The sequence below is a fragment of the Rhodamnia argentea genome, chromosome 6 (assembly GCF_020921035.1).
Source record: "Rhodamnia argentea isolate NSW1041297 chromosome 6, ASM2092103v1, whole genome shotgun sequence".
Taxonomy (NCBI): domain Eukaryota; kingdom Viridiplantae; phylum Streptophyta; class Magnoliopsida; order Myrtales; family Myrtaceae; genus Rhodamnia; species Rhodamnia argentea.
The window spans coordinates 4,488,898-4,501,648 of NC_063155.1; the positions used below are offsets into that span (position 1 = coordinate 4,488,898).

Genomic DNA, 12,751 nt, shown 5'->3' on the forward strand with positions numbered 1-12,751 from the left:
AGCAGCAGCAGCAGAAGCAGGAGCAGCCCAGACATCAAGAAACCCCAACTTCAACCCATTTTATACAATAAAAAGTGCAGCTCCATCTCTGCCTCTAAATATTTATGTTAAGAATGACGAATACATCCTTGTGAAGCTGGTTTGTTCAAGACTCTATTTTTAAGCAAAGTGATGATAATTTGTTATCAAGAAAAGCCATATTCATCTGGTTCTGATCTTCCCATTCCCCCTTCCAAGAGAATCTCTTGGTACCGGCACTCTCCACTGCAGAAAGCTTTCTCTCCCCTGAAAATGGTGAAAATGCAACTTTGTATGATTCAAAGCTAAAAGATTCAGAGAAAAATGGTTCAAACAAATTGATGTGCTATTTTTTGGTACGTTGAATCACTCTATATGAATAATTGTGACTTGAATGCATTGGTAGTTTGTTTGCAAAACAAACGAAAAGGTGTCTCATCCCCCACCAAAAAGATATGAATGTGTGGACCAATATATAAATGGAAGGCTTATAACCTTACAATTGAAGACTATTGGCATGGGAGCCATCGGTCATGTCAGGCATTCGACTTGGCAGTCATTTCCCGTAAGTTCAATGTATCGAAGGACAATGAGCCTGTCCATCAAAAGAAGTTCTCGTTCAGGCAAAGGAGACAGCGAGCTATCAAGGAAGAAACTGAAAAATTATTGCAAGCGGGCTCTTCTTGGGAAGTAATTTATCTACAATGGCCGGCGGATGTGGTATTAGTTAAGAAATCAAATGGAAAGTGGCGTATGGGCATAGACTTCACCAATTTGAACAGAGCGTGCGCAACCTGACAATGCCCGGCCTCTTCAAGTATATTTGGCAACAACCGAGGAAGTCGTCAGTGCTTTGTTAGTCCAAGATCAGGAGAGCAGAAAGCGCCCTGTCTATTATCAAAGCAAAAGCCCGGAGCGGGCTGAAGCCAGATATCGCTTATTCAAGAGCCGGTCTTCGCACTGATAGTAGCGCTCAGACAAATCCGATCATACTTCCAAGCCAGGTGAATTATGGCGTTAACGGATCAATCCCTACGTGCTTTATTGTACGAGCCTGACGTATCAAGAAGGCTTCTTAGGTGGGCAATAGAGCTCGGTCGGTTTGGTATTCACTTTCTCCCTGGAATCGCGATAAAAGGCCAAGCACTCAGTGGCTCCATTGTCGAGTGCCTAAGATCAACTGCCTTCCAAAAGTGGATGATATATGCGAACGGGTCGTGCAACCGACCAGGGAATCGGGTTGGTGGTGCCAATGACTCCCAACGGTAACATCCTCGGGCATGTGATGTGCTCAACATTTCCTACTTACAATTAGAGGTGTCAAATGGGCGAGTCGAGTCAATTATAGTCCAACCTATATCGACTGTGTAACCCATTTTCATATAATACAAATCTAATGACTCATACTTGATCCGACGCGTATTACTTAAACACTTTTGTGATACAAATCTAGTGAATTTTTTTAAATTTTTCATTAAAAAAATATTTTTCAATGTTTTAAGAAAAACGTTTTTAATTTTTTCCAGCTACTGGTGGACCGCAACAATTGGCAACGGTAGATAGAGGATGGCGGTCGATGACGGGTCGGCAGTGGCATTCCACCTCTTGAATAGTTTTTACATTTTATTAATTTTATTTTTCTTTCATTATTTTAATTATAAAAATTAAAATATTTATAAACTAATATACTTAAGGCCAATTGACCCAAGCCAAGTCCAACCCAACTAATGACTTAATTTTTTAGATGGGTCGAAAATGAATCCAACTATGTGACCTATTTTTGACCCATCTGAATCAATTTTAATTTTTGGACCCATTTCACTTGGCCCTTTAAGACCTTACAACCCATATACGACACTTTTGTAGCAAATATTAGTTGGAAAATGAGTCATTGACCCATATTGACAGCTCTACTTATGATGTTTTAGAGTATGAAACAGTAATAGTTGGGTTGCGAATGGCTTGGGGGATGTTGGGCTAAACATGTGGCTTTGCATAGTGACTACTTACTCCTAGTTAGTGACGCACCAATTTTAGTAATATGTACAAGAAACTAGACATAAGCAATGGGCATCCCAGATCGCCGACCCAAAAGTCAATATCCATGCCTCCTTATGATTCAAATTAATACCAGAGGTTTGGGTTAAGTGCTGATTTGGCACCAAATGAGCAAAAAGGAAACGAGAAAAAAACCCCAAAAAAAAAGAAATTTTAATTTGACAGTATTAATTATGGTAGGTAAACAAAGCATTTGATTGCCAAATCAAGAAAGTTAGATGATTTGATTGCACAATATAGAACTTGGAGGACCAAATCGCCTTAATCCAGAAACTTAGAGAAAGATTGCATAAAATAAAAATCAAAGGACTAAATTGCACAAACTCTAAAACTTAAAGGACTAAAAGTGTACTTAATCCTAAACTTCTCAATAAGGATGATGGGCTTGGACAAGAGCGGGAGACAAGTTCAAGAAAGAAGCAGCTTCAAGAGAGAAAGAGAGAGAGATTATAACTTAGTACAACTCATAGAGTTAGACCAAATGAAAATGTATGATGAAGTATCTTATGGACGTTAAAGCTTTTTTTTTTTTTTAATGTATGTAGAAGTAGTTTATATGGACAAAAGTAGTTACTAATGTGACTCTTTCTCTCTCTCTTCCTTAGATGATTTTTCTTTTTCATTTAATTTTTTTTTTGTCCTTCTTTTATTATTTTGGATTTTGTTACTTTTTTATATTAGGCCTGTCCTTTCATGTGATGCCATATGAGTGGCATGCTTGGTTAAGTCTACTTTTGGAAAACCATATGTTAGGCCAAGGGGAGACCTTCGATACACTGAGGCAGTACGACATGAAGCTAAATCCATCAAAATGTCTCTTTAGAGTCTTGTCCGGAAAATTCTTGGTCTTAATGGTTGCATAGGGAAGGGTTAGAAGCCAACACCAACAAGGTGCAGGTAATTCCAGATATGACAACTCCACGAACTGTGAAGGAAATGGAGAAATGGACAAGGCGAGTCACCGCTTTAAACTGCTATATATCGAAATCGGTGAACAAATATCTTTCTTGTTTCGCGTTGTTGAGAGTTGGCGCTGCATTTCAGTGGGAGAGGTGGGAGAGGAGCAGAACCAGCATTTGATGAATTGATGTCTACCTTTCTTCATATTGTTTAGAGGTGGCGCTCAACCTGACAATGCCTGGCCTCTTCAAGTATATCTGGTAGCGTCACTGCTTTGTTAGTCCAAGATCAGGAGAGCAGATAGCGCCCCGTCTATTGTACGATCAGAAGCCCGGAGGGGACTGAAGTAGGATACTTGATTATTGAAGAGTTAGTCTATTCTCTTGCGTGACGCCACATGAGTAACACACATGAGTAACCTGATTGAAAATGACACGTCAAATTTCAGGAATGCTAAGTCAGTGAAAATTGATTGATCGGTCACCGGAAAGACTGGATTGCATTAGATTCAAGGACGTTTAAGAGTTGATTCACTTTTTCAAACATGTAGGACTTGATTGCATTCAGAACAAAATTTTTACGACTTCTAACGTGATTTTCCCTTTTTCAATAATCATCACTTTTGATAGTCATGGGGGGAGGGTTTGAGTTATTCTCACCCTTCCCTCCCTCTCTTCTTCTTGTTGTTGTTTGTGTTTAATTGATTTGTCTTTTCTTCTCTCCCAATTTAGATCTGGCAGCTCTCTTCCCTCGGTCTAAATCTAGATCTAAGAGTTTGAACTCTCCCAATCTAGATTTGCGAGTATAATAAACAAGTTTTTGGAGATTTATACCCCTTTTTTTGTCAGTGCACAGGTCTTCTGCCTCCAGTTTCAATGGCAATTGCAGTAGCTATTGAGTCTCGCTAAACTATAAAGATTTGCTCTTCCAAATATTAGATTTTTATTTGTTCAACCTATTTTGGTTGTCTCCATATGATGACTGTATAGTGGAAGCCGAACCTAGACGTACATTGCTAACATCATAATTATTAGAGAAGGAATTTCCAGTGTGCGCTCAGTACTGACGAAGATACAAGTTACAGTGGTCGACCACCAATTATTTTATTTGACAAACCCGTTGTTGTAAAAAGAGTGTATGCTTAACCTGCTAGTGCTCCATTGATCCTCTTTGTTTGCTTCATTTAGCGTTGTTTCACAGTCTTTTGGGATTTGTTTTGTTTCTGTTTGCTTTTCCATGAAGTTTATGTACTTTTCATATATCCTTTTGAGCAATGTGCTAGGAAATTTTATTTGATTTCGAAGGAAAGAAAACTACCATGTTTTGTTGAAAAGACGTTGACTAATACTTTGAGGATTTACTACAATATATCCCTATGCCTTTTGTACTTAATATTCTTAACGTTTATATTTTAATAGAAGTAGGATTCGTGACAGAGGCAAACTAATATATGAATCATGACGAGATATATCTTGATCTTTGATTTTTCCTTATTGTTTAATCAATCTTATTTTCTTGCTTATTTTAGCAAATTAAATTTCCCTCATTAACAGTCAATTATCTTATTAGGATTTCATTCCTAGGTTAAATTGATTGACTAATCAATCTCAAAGATATTCTTGAGACTTTCCATACAATGAGTCTTGATTGATTGGCAATCACCCTCTTTGTTAGATGCTTAGTTTAAGCTAGGATTTAACTATATGGGCGAACAAATCCTCTCAAAATTCTAGTCGTTCTCACCTCAACGGCTTGTGATCTTTATACATCAATCAACCAATGGCTAGTTTTTGGAGATTGATTCTTGGAGTGGTTCTATCCAACGGAAAGTTTGCAAGACAGGAGTATAAAGAGTATCAAGTTCGAAGACCAGTGAGAGAGATCAAGAGTTCATCATCCTTATTCCAAAAGAGCTTTATTTGATAAAATTATCTACTTGAACTTTTACTTAAAATCTTGTGTGAGGTATTATACAGAGTCAAGTGTAAAGTGGGATAGCCTTGGCAAAGGCAGGGCTCGCTTCTGTTGAAAGTACTTGTGGTCAAGCAATCATTTATTTCTGTAATCTCTCATTTGATTACGTATTGAAATCCAGCCAATAGGCTCTTACTATGAGAGAGTGGACATGGGCTTATCAGACATTCGACTCGACAGTGATGTCCCATAAGTCCAATGCTTAGAAAGACAATGAGCCTGTCAACCAAAAGAGACGGCCAGCTATCAAGGAAGAAACTGAAAAATTATTGCTAGCGGGCTTTCTTGGGGAGTAATTTATCTAGAATGGCGACGAATGTGGGATTAGTTAAGAAATCAAATGGAAAGTGGCGTATGGGCATAGACTTCACCAGTTTGAACAGGGCGTGCGCGAAGGACAGCTTCGCGTTGCCAAGAATTGATTAATTGGTGGATTCGACTGCAGAGAATGAGCTACTATCATTTACGGACAATTCATGCGAGAAATAACCAAATCCTGATGCATTCTTCTGACGAAGAAAGGACGTCCGCTGTTAAAGATCAGGGGCTATTCTATTACAGGGGTGATGTTTTTTGGAAAAAAAAAATGGGGTGTATACGTGGTTAAGTCTCCTTTTTGGAAAACCATATATTAGGCAAAGGGGAGACCTTCGATACACTAAGGCAGTTCCGACCTGAAGCTAAATCTATCAAAATGTCTTTAGAATCTCGTCGGGGGAAAATTCTCAGGTAGTCCAACCCGGAAAAGTTGCAGGCAATACTAGATATAACAGCTCCACAAACTGTGAAGGAAATGCAGAAATGGACAAGGCAAGTTGCCACTTTCAACGCTATATGTCGAAATCGGTGAACAAATGTATGTCTATCTTCATATCGTCGAGAGGTGGTGCTTCATTTCAGTGGGAGAGGAGCAGAACAAGCATTTGATGAATTGAGGTCCGATTTAATGGGAGTCCTTGCCAAGGCTCAACCCTGAGACGACCTGGCCTCTTCAAGTATATTTGGCAGCGACCGAGGAAGTCATCAGTGCTTTGTTAGTCCAAGATCGGGAGAGCAGATAGCGCCGCGCCAATTATCCGAGCACAAGCCTGGAGGGGGCTGAAGCAAGATACCGGTTATTCAACAGCCGGTCTTCGAACTGATAGTAGCGCTCAGACAAATCGGATCGTACTTCCAAGCCAGGTGAGTTAAGGCGTTAACGGATCAACCCCTACGTGATTTATTGCGCAAGCCTGATGTATCAAGGAGGCGTCTTAGGTGGGCAATAGAGCTCGGTAGGTTTGGCGTTCACTTTCTCCCTGGAATCGCGATAAACGGCCAAGCACTCGGTGATTCCATTGTCTGAGGGCCTAAGATCAACTGCCTTCCAAAAGTGGATGACATATGCGAACGGGTCATGCAATCGATCAAGGATTCGGGTTGGTGGTGCCAATAACTCCTGACGGTAATATCCTCAGCATGTGATGTGCTTAGCATTTCCTGCTCACGAGGTGTGGTGTCAAACAGGTAAATCGGGTCGGATTGAGTCGGATCCAAATGGAACTATTTAACATGTTTTGATCCTTTTTCATATAGTGCAAATCTAATGACACATACTCAATCCATTCTGTATTACTTAAACAATTTTGTATTTAATCAAATCGTGCAATTTTTATTTCTTATAACTTGTTAACAAAAATAATATTACTAAAACACTTTCATACAATACAAATCTAGTATTTTTTTCATAAAAAAATTTTAAATTTTTTAATTTTTTCCCATTATCGGAGGACCGCGACAGTCGGCAGCCATGGACGGAGGACAGCAATTGATCATGCGTTGGCGGCAGTAGGCTGCGACGTTCCACCTCTTGAACACTTTCCATAATATAAACTAATAAGGCCCATTGACCCAAGCCAAGTTCAATTCAATTGATGACTTAGATTTTCAGATGTGTCGAAAATGAGTTCAACTGTGTGACTCCTTTTTTATCCACCTGATTCAATTTTTGATTTTTGGACCCATTTCATTTGGCCCTTTAACAATTCACAACACATATACAACACATTTGTACATAATATGAGTAAGAAAATGAATCATTGATCCATATTGACAGCCTGACTCATGGATCCATGTTGACAGCTCTACTTGTGACTTTGTAGAATATGAAAACAGTTTTAGTTGGGTTGTGAATGGCTGGGGGATTTTGGGCTAAACATGTGGCTTTGCATAGTGAGTACTGACTTCCAGTTAATGACGTACCAACTTTAGTAATATGTACAAGAAACTAGAAGTAATCAAATACCAATAGCAAATAGACATAGGCAATGGGCACCCCAGATAGCTCACCCAAAAGTCAATATCCAAGCCTCCTTATGATTTAAATTAGAACCAGAGGTTTGGGTTAAGTACAGATTTAGACTTTTTAAGTTTCAGGCATTTCCCTTGCTTTTATTTCGTTCAATCGAGTCCCCAAATTCTCTGGATTTGTGCAATTTGGCCCTCTAATTTTTATTTTGTCAAATCAAATCCTCTAACTTCCTCCATTTGTGTAATCAAATCCTTTGATCAATTTCTCTTATTGAACTGTCAAATTGATTAATGACATGGTGATAGAAAATGACACGAGTGTTGATTTGGCACCAAATGAGCAAAAAAGAAGCGAGGAAACCCACCCCCACCCACCCCCCCGCCAAAGAAAAAAAGAGAAATCTTAATTTGACAGTATTAGTTACGGTGGGTAAACAAAGCATTTGATTGCAAAAATAAAGAAAGTTAGAGGATTTGATTGCACAATATAAAACTTGGAGGACCAAATTGCCTTAATCCAGAAACTTAGAGAAAGATTGCATAAAATAAAATTCAGAGGACTACATTGCATAAACTCTAAAACTTAAAGGACTAAAACTGGACTTAATCCTAAACTTCTCAATAAGGATGATGGGCTCGGACAAGAGCGGGACACATGTTCAAGAAAGAAGAGCTTTGAGAGAGAGAGACTACAACTTATTACAACTTATAGAGTTAGACCAAATGTAAATGTATAATGAAGTATCTTATGGACGTCAAACCTTTTTTTTTTTTTAAATTTATTTAGAAGTAGTTTATATGAACAAAAGTAGTTACTAATGTGACTCTTTCTCTCTCTTCCTTAGATGATTTTTCTTTTCCATTTAATTTTTCTTTTTTTGTCCTTCGCTTTTTATTCTTTTGGATTTTGTTACTTTTCATATTAGGCTTATTCTTTCAAGTGATGCCATATGAGTAGCATGCCAGTGTCACATATTCTTAAAAAAAAAAAAATTAAGATGATGCGTTAAATCTCTAGAACGCCACGTCAGGAGAATTGATTGAATGGTCGCCGGAAAGACTAGAGTGCATCATATCCAAAATGCTTATGCCTTGATTCACTTTTTTCCAAATGTTTACGGCTTGATTGCCCATTAAGAAAAACTTTTAGGACTTTCAGTGTGGTTTTCCTTTTCTAATAATTGTCATTTTTTATAGGAAAGAATGAAATTCAAGATGGGTGAAATGAAATATTGCCATTAAGATTGAAAAATCGATCTTCTCACCTATATTTTATTATGAAGTGCCTGTACTTGCGGAGAGAAACAAAAAAAGCTTAAACATCAATCACATATTTAAATTTACGTATACACTTGGTCTAATTGTCCCCGCTGTTCACCAAAGAATTTTAAAAACCTACCTGCTAATCTCCTCTTGATGTTAGGATGACAAGAAAGGTGTGAAGAAACGGGAAGAAAGTCAATCACATATTCAAATTTGCCTTTTAGTCGTGAAATTTCACTCATTGCTGTAGATTTTCAAAGAAGAATAATGCATTGAAAAGCTTTTAACTCTCAATTCACGACCTGTAATCAAGCCCTAAGCGGTTCAAATTAACACAGACAAATCATTGAATTTTTTTTCTTTTTAAGTGTGATCATGTTATTTCAATGGACAATGATTGAAGGATTTAAGACACCATTGGACGTGATAGTAAAGGTGTAAAGTTTAGGATTTCACTGAATTCCATATGTAAGGTTTGTTTTCCCGATAGGAGATTCATCTTTTGTGAATTAATATTAATATATAGATTCAACTATGAACGCTCATAAATTAATCGAATGGACTGATAAGCTAAGTGCAAAATACATATGACTTTGTGGACTGCGCTGAATTGGACCAATGCTTTATTATTTCATTCTCTTCTTCTTTTTCTTCTTTTGTTATTTGTTATTTTGCTTATCTATCTTTGTTTTTTATATTTGTTCTTTTTACCATTACTCTTTTTTTGGTCGAATTCTTTTTACTACTATTTATCTATTTACGAAGATGCAATGCTTGTGTTGTCGGGGAAAAATTCACGTGTCAAAGCTAACTGTATTCCACGTGTGAACTTTTGCATGTCATTCAACTAAAAACGACTGGCTCGCGTGAATTACATGTGAAGCAGATAGATGCACGGCCCAGAGACGGACGAAGTCTGCAACGGTTGAGGTCACGCGAAGGACGAAGTCTGCAACGGTTTGGATTCTCTATCTATCTTTCTCTCTCAAGTAAACCGCATATGAATGCCCTCATTGATGACTCATTTTGTTCCTCGGTCAATGTCCGCAACCTGTTCGATGAAATGTCGCTGAGACACGGTCGTGAAATAGTTCTTTCCAAATTGCTCCTCTCTGCAACTCTGACCTTCATGGTCGCATCTGTTGCTCTAGTCATCCACTTAGCCACGATCCTTCGGCGCGAATTTGGCTCTCGATGCTCAGGGACCTGCCAGGGATGATGTTGGCACAATTACCACCTAATGATGGAGTTCAACATAGTTTCGAGCCTTCGGATATAGATTTCCAGCTTCAAAATTCATTATACCGTTATAAATTCAAGACGAGGATCATTCAGGTACATGCTCCTGATAGCGCATAATTGTGACTTCTCCTGAATAACAATAATTAGCATGTACACGTTTTTCACTTCGAGTAATAATAGAGGAAAGTTTTGGCTTTCACATGAAGTGGGGGCTGACTCAGAACAAGTAGGCCGACATTTTTTCTAATAGAGCAAAGGTTTGGCTAAGGCAAGTTAACTTGTCAACTTGTTTTCTGAAAGTGACAGCTTGGAGCCTCAACTTATGACTCACAGCCAGTTTCTTTTCCTTCTTTAATTAAGCAAGTTGACTAAGATTTGGTGGCCAACTTTGATTTCTCTTCTTGACCGCCAATTGTAGGATGTTGATTATTCAACACCAACCCCTTTGATCTGCCCAATCCCCTTCAAACTACAAACCTATTCTGGTCGTAGCTCCATCGACATAGTCATTTGTCGTTGCACGCGGTGGCCACCCATTGCTGGAGCTGAGTTCACATGCCTACACCGTGAACCGCCGAAACTAGCGCTCTTCCCCCTGCTCATCGGTGTTTTCTTCTTGTTCGCCCCAACCTAGCGCCCGTGCTTGTTGGATTGCTGTTCTTGATTCAATCCCGTTCACCGGTCAGCTCCAGGAAGTCTACTCGGAATAGGTAAGAGGCATCTATCTGCTTGCTCTATTTTTTCCCTCATAATTGATGTAGCCAGAACTTTGCTACCTAAAGCATCTGGTAGGCATTGATTACGCGAGAGCAACCACCCACTCTTTCTGAAATCTTTCTATTAATGGAGGCAAAAGCAATATTTTGAGCAAAAGAAGAAGAGGCAGCAATATTTTGGTTCTTAGAGCAATTTCATGCATATCTATAATCCCGATTGCACGTTTAATAACAAAATTTTGGGTGAAGTAGATGTCAAACACTTGCTTTCCAGATTAAAGTTGCATGGTTTGATTGCAAAATTCATGGCGATTTATCAATACTTTTGCCGTCGGTGTTCATGAAGTTGCATATCGCTAGGTCACTCTTGATCATGTCTTCACGTGTAATTTCAGATTTACATTGGTCACATTTCATAAAAGTCATCCATGCATTCATTGCATTCTAAAACTGTATATCTGGGTGCATGTTTAATAAAACCACGTGTAGATTTATTAGATGTTGTTTAGGGAAAGTCGTATTTACAATTTTAAGTTGTGTCCATACTTGCATATTTGGGCATATTTACGAGTTTTCATTACATATTCTTGTCAGGATAATTATATGAGAAAAAGTAGAACTTTCATGGATAAGCACTATCACGGTCATCTAGGCCATTGGAAGTGCATTGTTATTAATTGTCATATTGTTTTATTTTATAAATCACATGTTATAGACTGGAAAATCTAGGAAAATCATATCTTGCATGTTAGTGACTTTATATTAAAAAATGTAAAGCGGAACTCTCCGCAAGTCACGAAGAGCATTATAGCCCCATTCTGCATTTTTATTTTTCTTTTCTAGCTTTTCTTTTCGCTCTTTTTTCATAAAGATAAATAAAAATCTAGATATAATTCAAATAGGCAATTAGTAATGAAAAAAAAAATGGACATTCACATGGGGATGGAAGAGGAGGGATGTGAAAAGTGAAGCAACAAATCCAGATTGAGTCTCCATAAGTATCGGTCTTCCTGGATTTTATTAAAGTTTCTTTCCCATCAACTCTTTATCAATTTTGCTTCACTTTCATGACAGAAAAGTTCATGATATCAGTAAAGAGATTGTCTAAAAAGTTTCAAACCTATTGCAATTTGACAAATTCAATTCTAAATCTTTCAATTTTGCTAATTGAGTCATAAACTTTTTCATATTTTACCAATTGAGTGGATCCAGCCAATTTTAGCTAGAAATCGCTAAAATGGAGGCACGACAGATGCTGACGTGGATAATATTTATCTTTAAATATCCAATTATAATATTTTCTTCTTCTTTCTTCCGGGACCCTTGCCCACGATTGACGAGGGCTTTGTGGCCTGCGCCTAATGGCTAACAAGGATCGTCGGCCCTCACCTATGGTCGGTGAGGGTCGGCCGACCCTCATTTACTATTTCTAGAGTGAAATAAAGCAACGCTCTTAATGGATTAGTTGGTGTGCCTGACCCTTTTTCTTGTGTAGCCCAAAGCATGTGTTTCTGTTCTGCTCATTGAATAGACAAAGTTAGCTATCTTCGTAACTTGTAGATTTATAACAGAGAGTATGATGCCATTATTGGTATGTTTCAAAAACATTGATGTTAGTTCATGCAACTTGCACGAAGATACTTATTGTAGTTAGTGCCGATTACACAAATATGCTTATTTTTCAGTCCTATTAATCATGGTCTGCTTCATTCCTTGCTGAATAAGAAAAAGGGTCAGGCATCTTTAACTAACAATATATAATCTACTAGTAATTATACTCTCCACATCACACTGACGAACAGGAAAATTGTGCAAAGGACCACGATTCTCCTATCACGTGGTTCCCAATCATCAACTACCACCTCAGCACCCCTCATCAGATCATTGTTACCCATCTTGCTGCAAATTTTCAGCATGTAACTGCCACGTAAAAGCCTATATTGATTGCATATTTTCCAATAACGCATAAAATGAAGACATTGAAACATAAGGTTACTGAGAATGTTACGAAAAAAAAAAACAACAAAACACTCGTAAGTAATAAAACTTTAACCTAATCTGCTTGCACTCTAAGTTGGTCATGTGAAGAAAAAAACACCTTTTGTCCTCTGTTTTATATCAAGAGTTTTGACTTGTGTTTGAAACAGAGGACCTTTTCTTGTGGCCATCTAAAACAAAGGATAATACGCAGGTTTTTCATATGACCAACTTCGAGTGCATGGATATTTTCTTGAAAAATCTATTGCTAACTTGTGTTTTGTATGCTCTTTTAACATCCATATATTTTCAGT

At 38.0% G+C, this 12,751-nt stretch overlaps 1 protein-coding gene and 1 long non-coding RNA gene across 17 annotated transcripts in view; one reads left to right on the forward strand and one right to left on the reverse strand.

Annotated features, from left to right (window-relative positions):
* LOC115733080 (putative disease resistance RPP13-like protein 1) overlaps positions 1 to 12,751 on the forward strand; it is a 491,263-nt gene that overhangs the window by 39,595 nt on the left and 438,917 nt on the right. The window contains exon 1 of one of the 16 annotated variants that reach the window (XM_048280906.1): positions 10,033 to 10,454. The exons of the other annotated variants lie outside the window; for them this stretch is intronic. The gene's annotated coding sequence lies outside the window, so the exon portion shown is untranslated. Of the gene's footprint in view, positions 1 to 10,032; positions 10,455 to 12,751 lie in introns of those variants that run through there. 16 annotated transcript variants of the gene reach the window in all.
* LOC125315594 overlaps positions 1 to 12,751 on the reverse strand; it is a 35,297-nt gene that overhangs the window by 14,279 nt on the left and 8,267 nt on the right. The gene's annotated exons all lie outside the window — the stretch shown is intronic.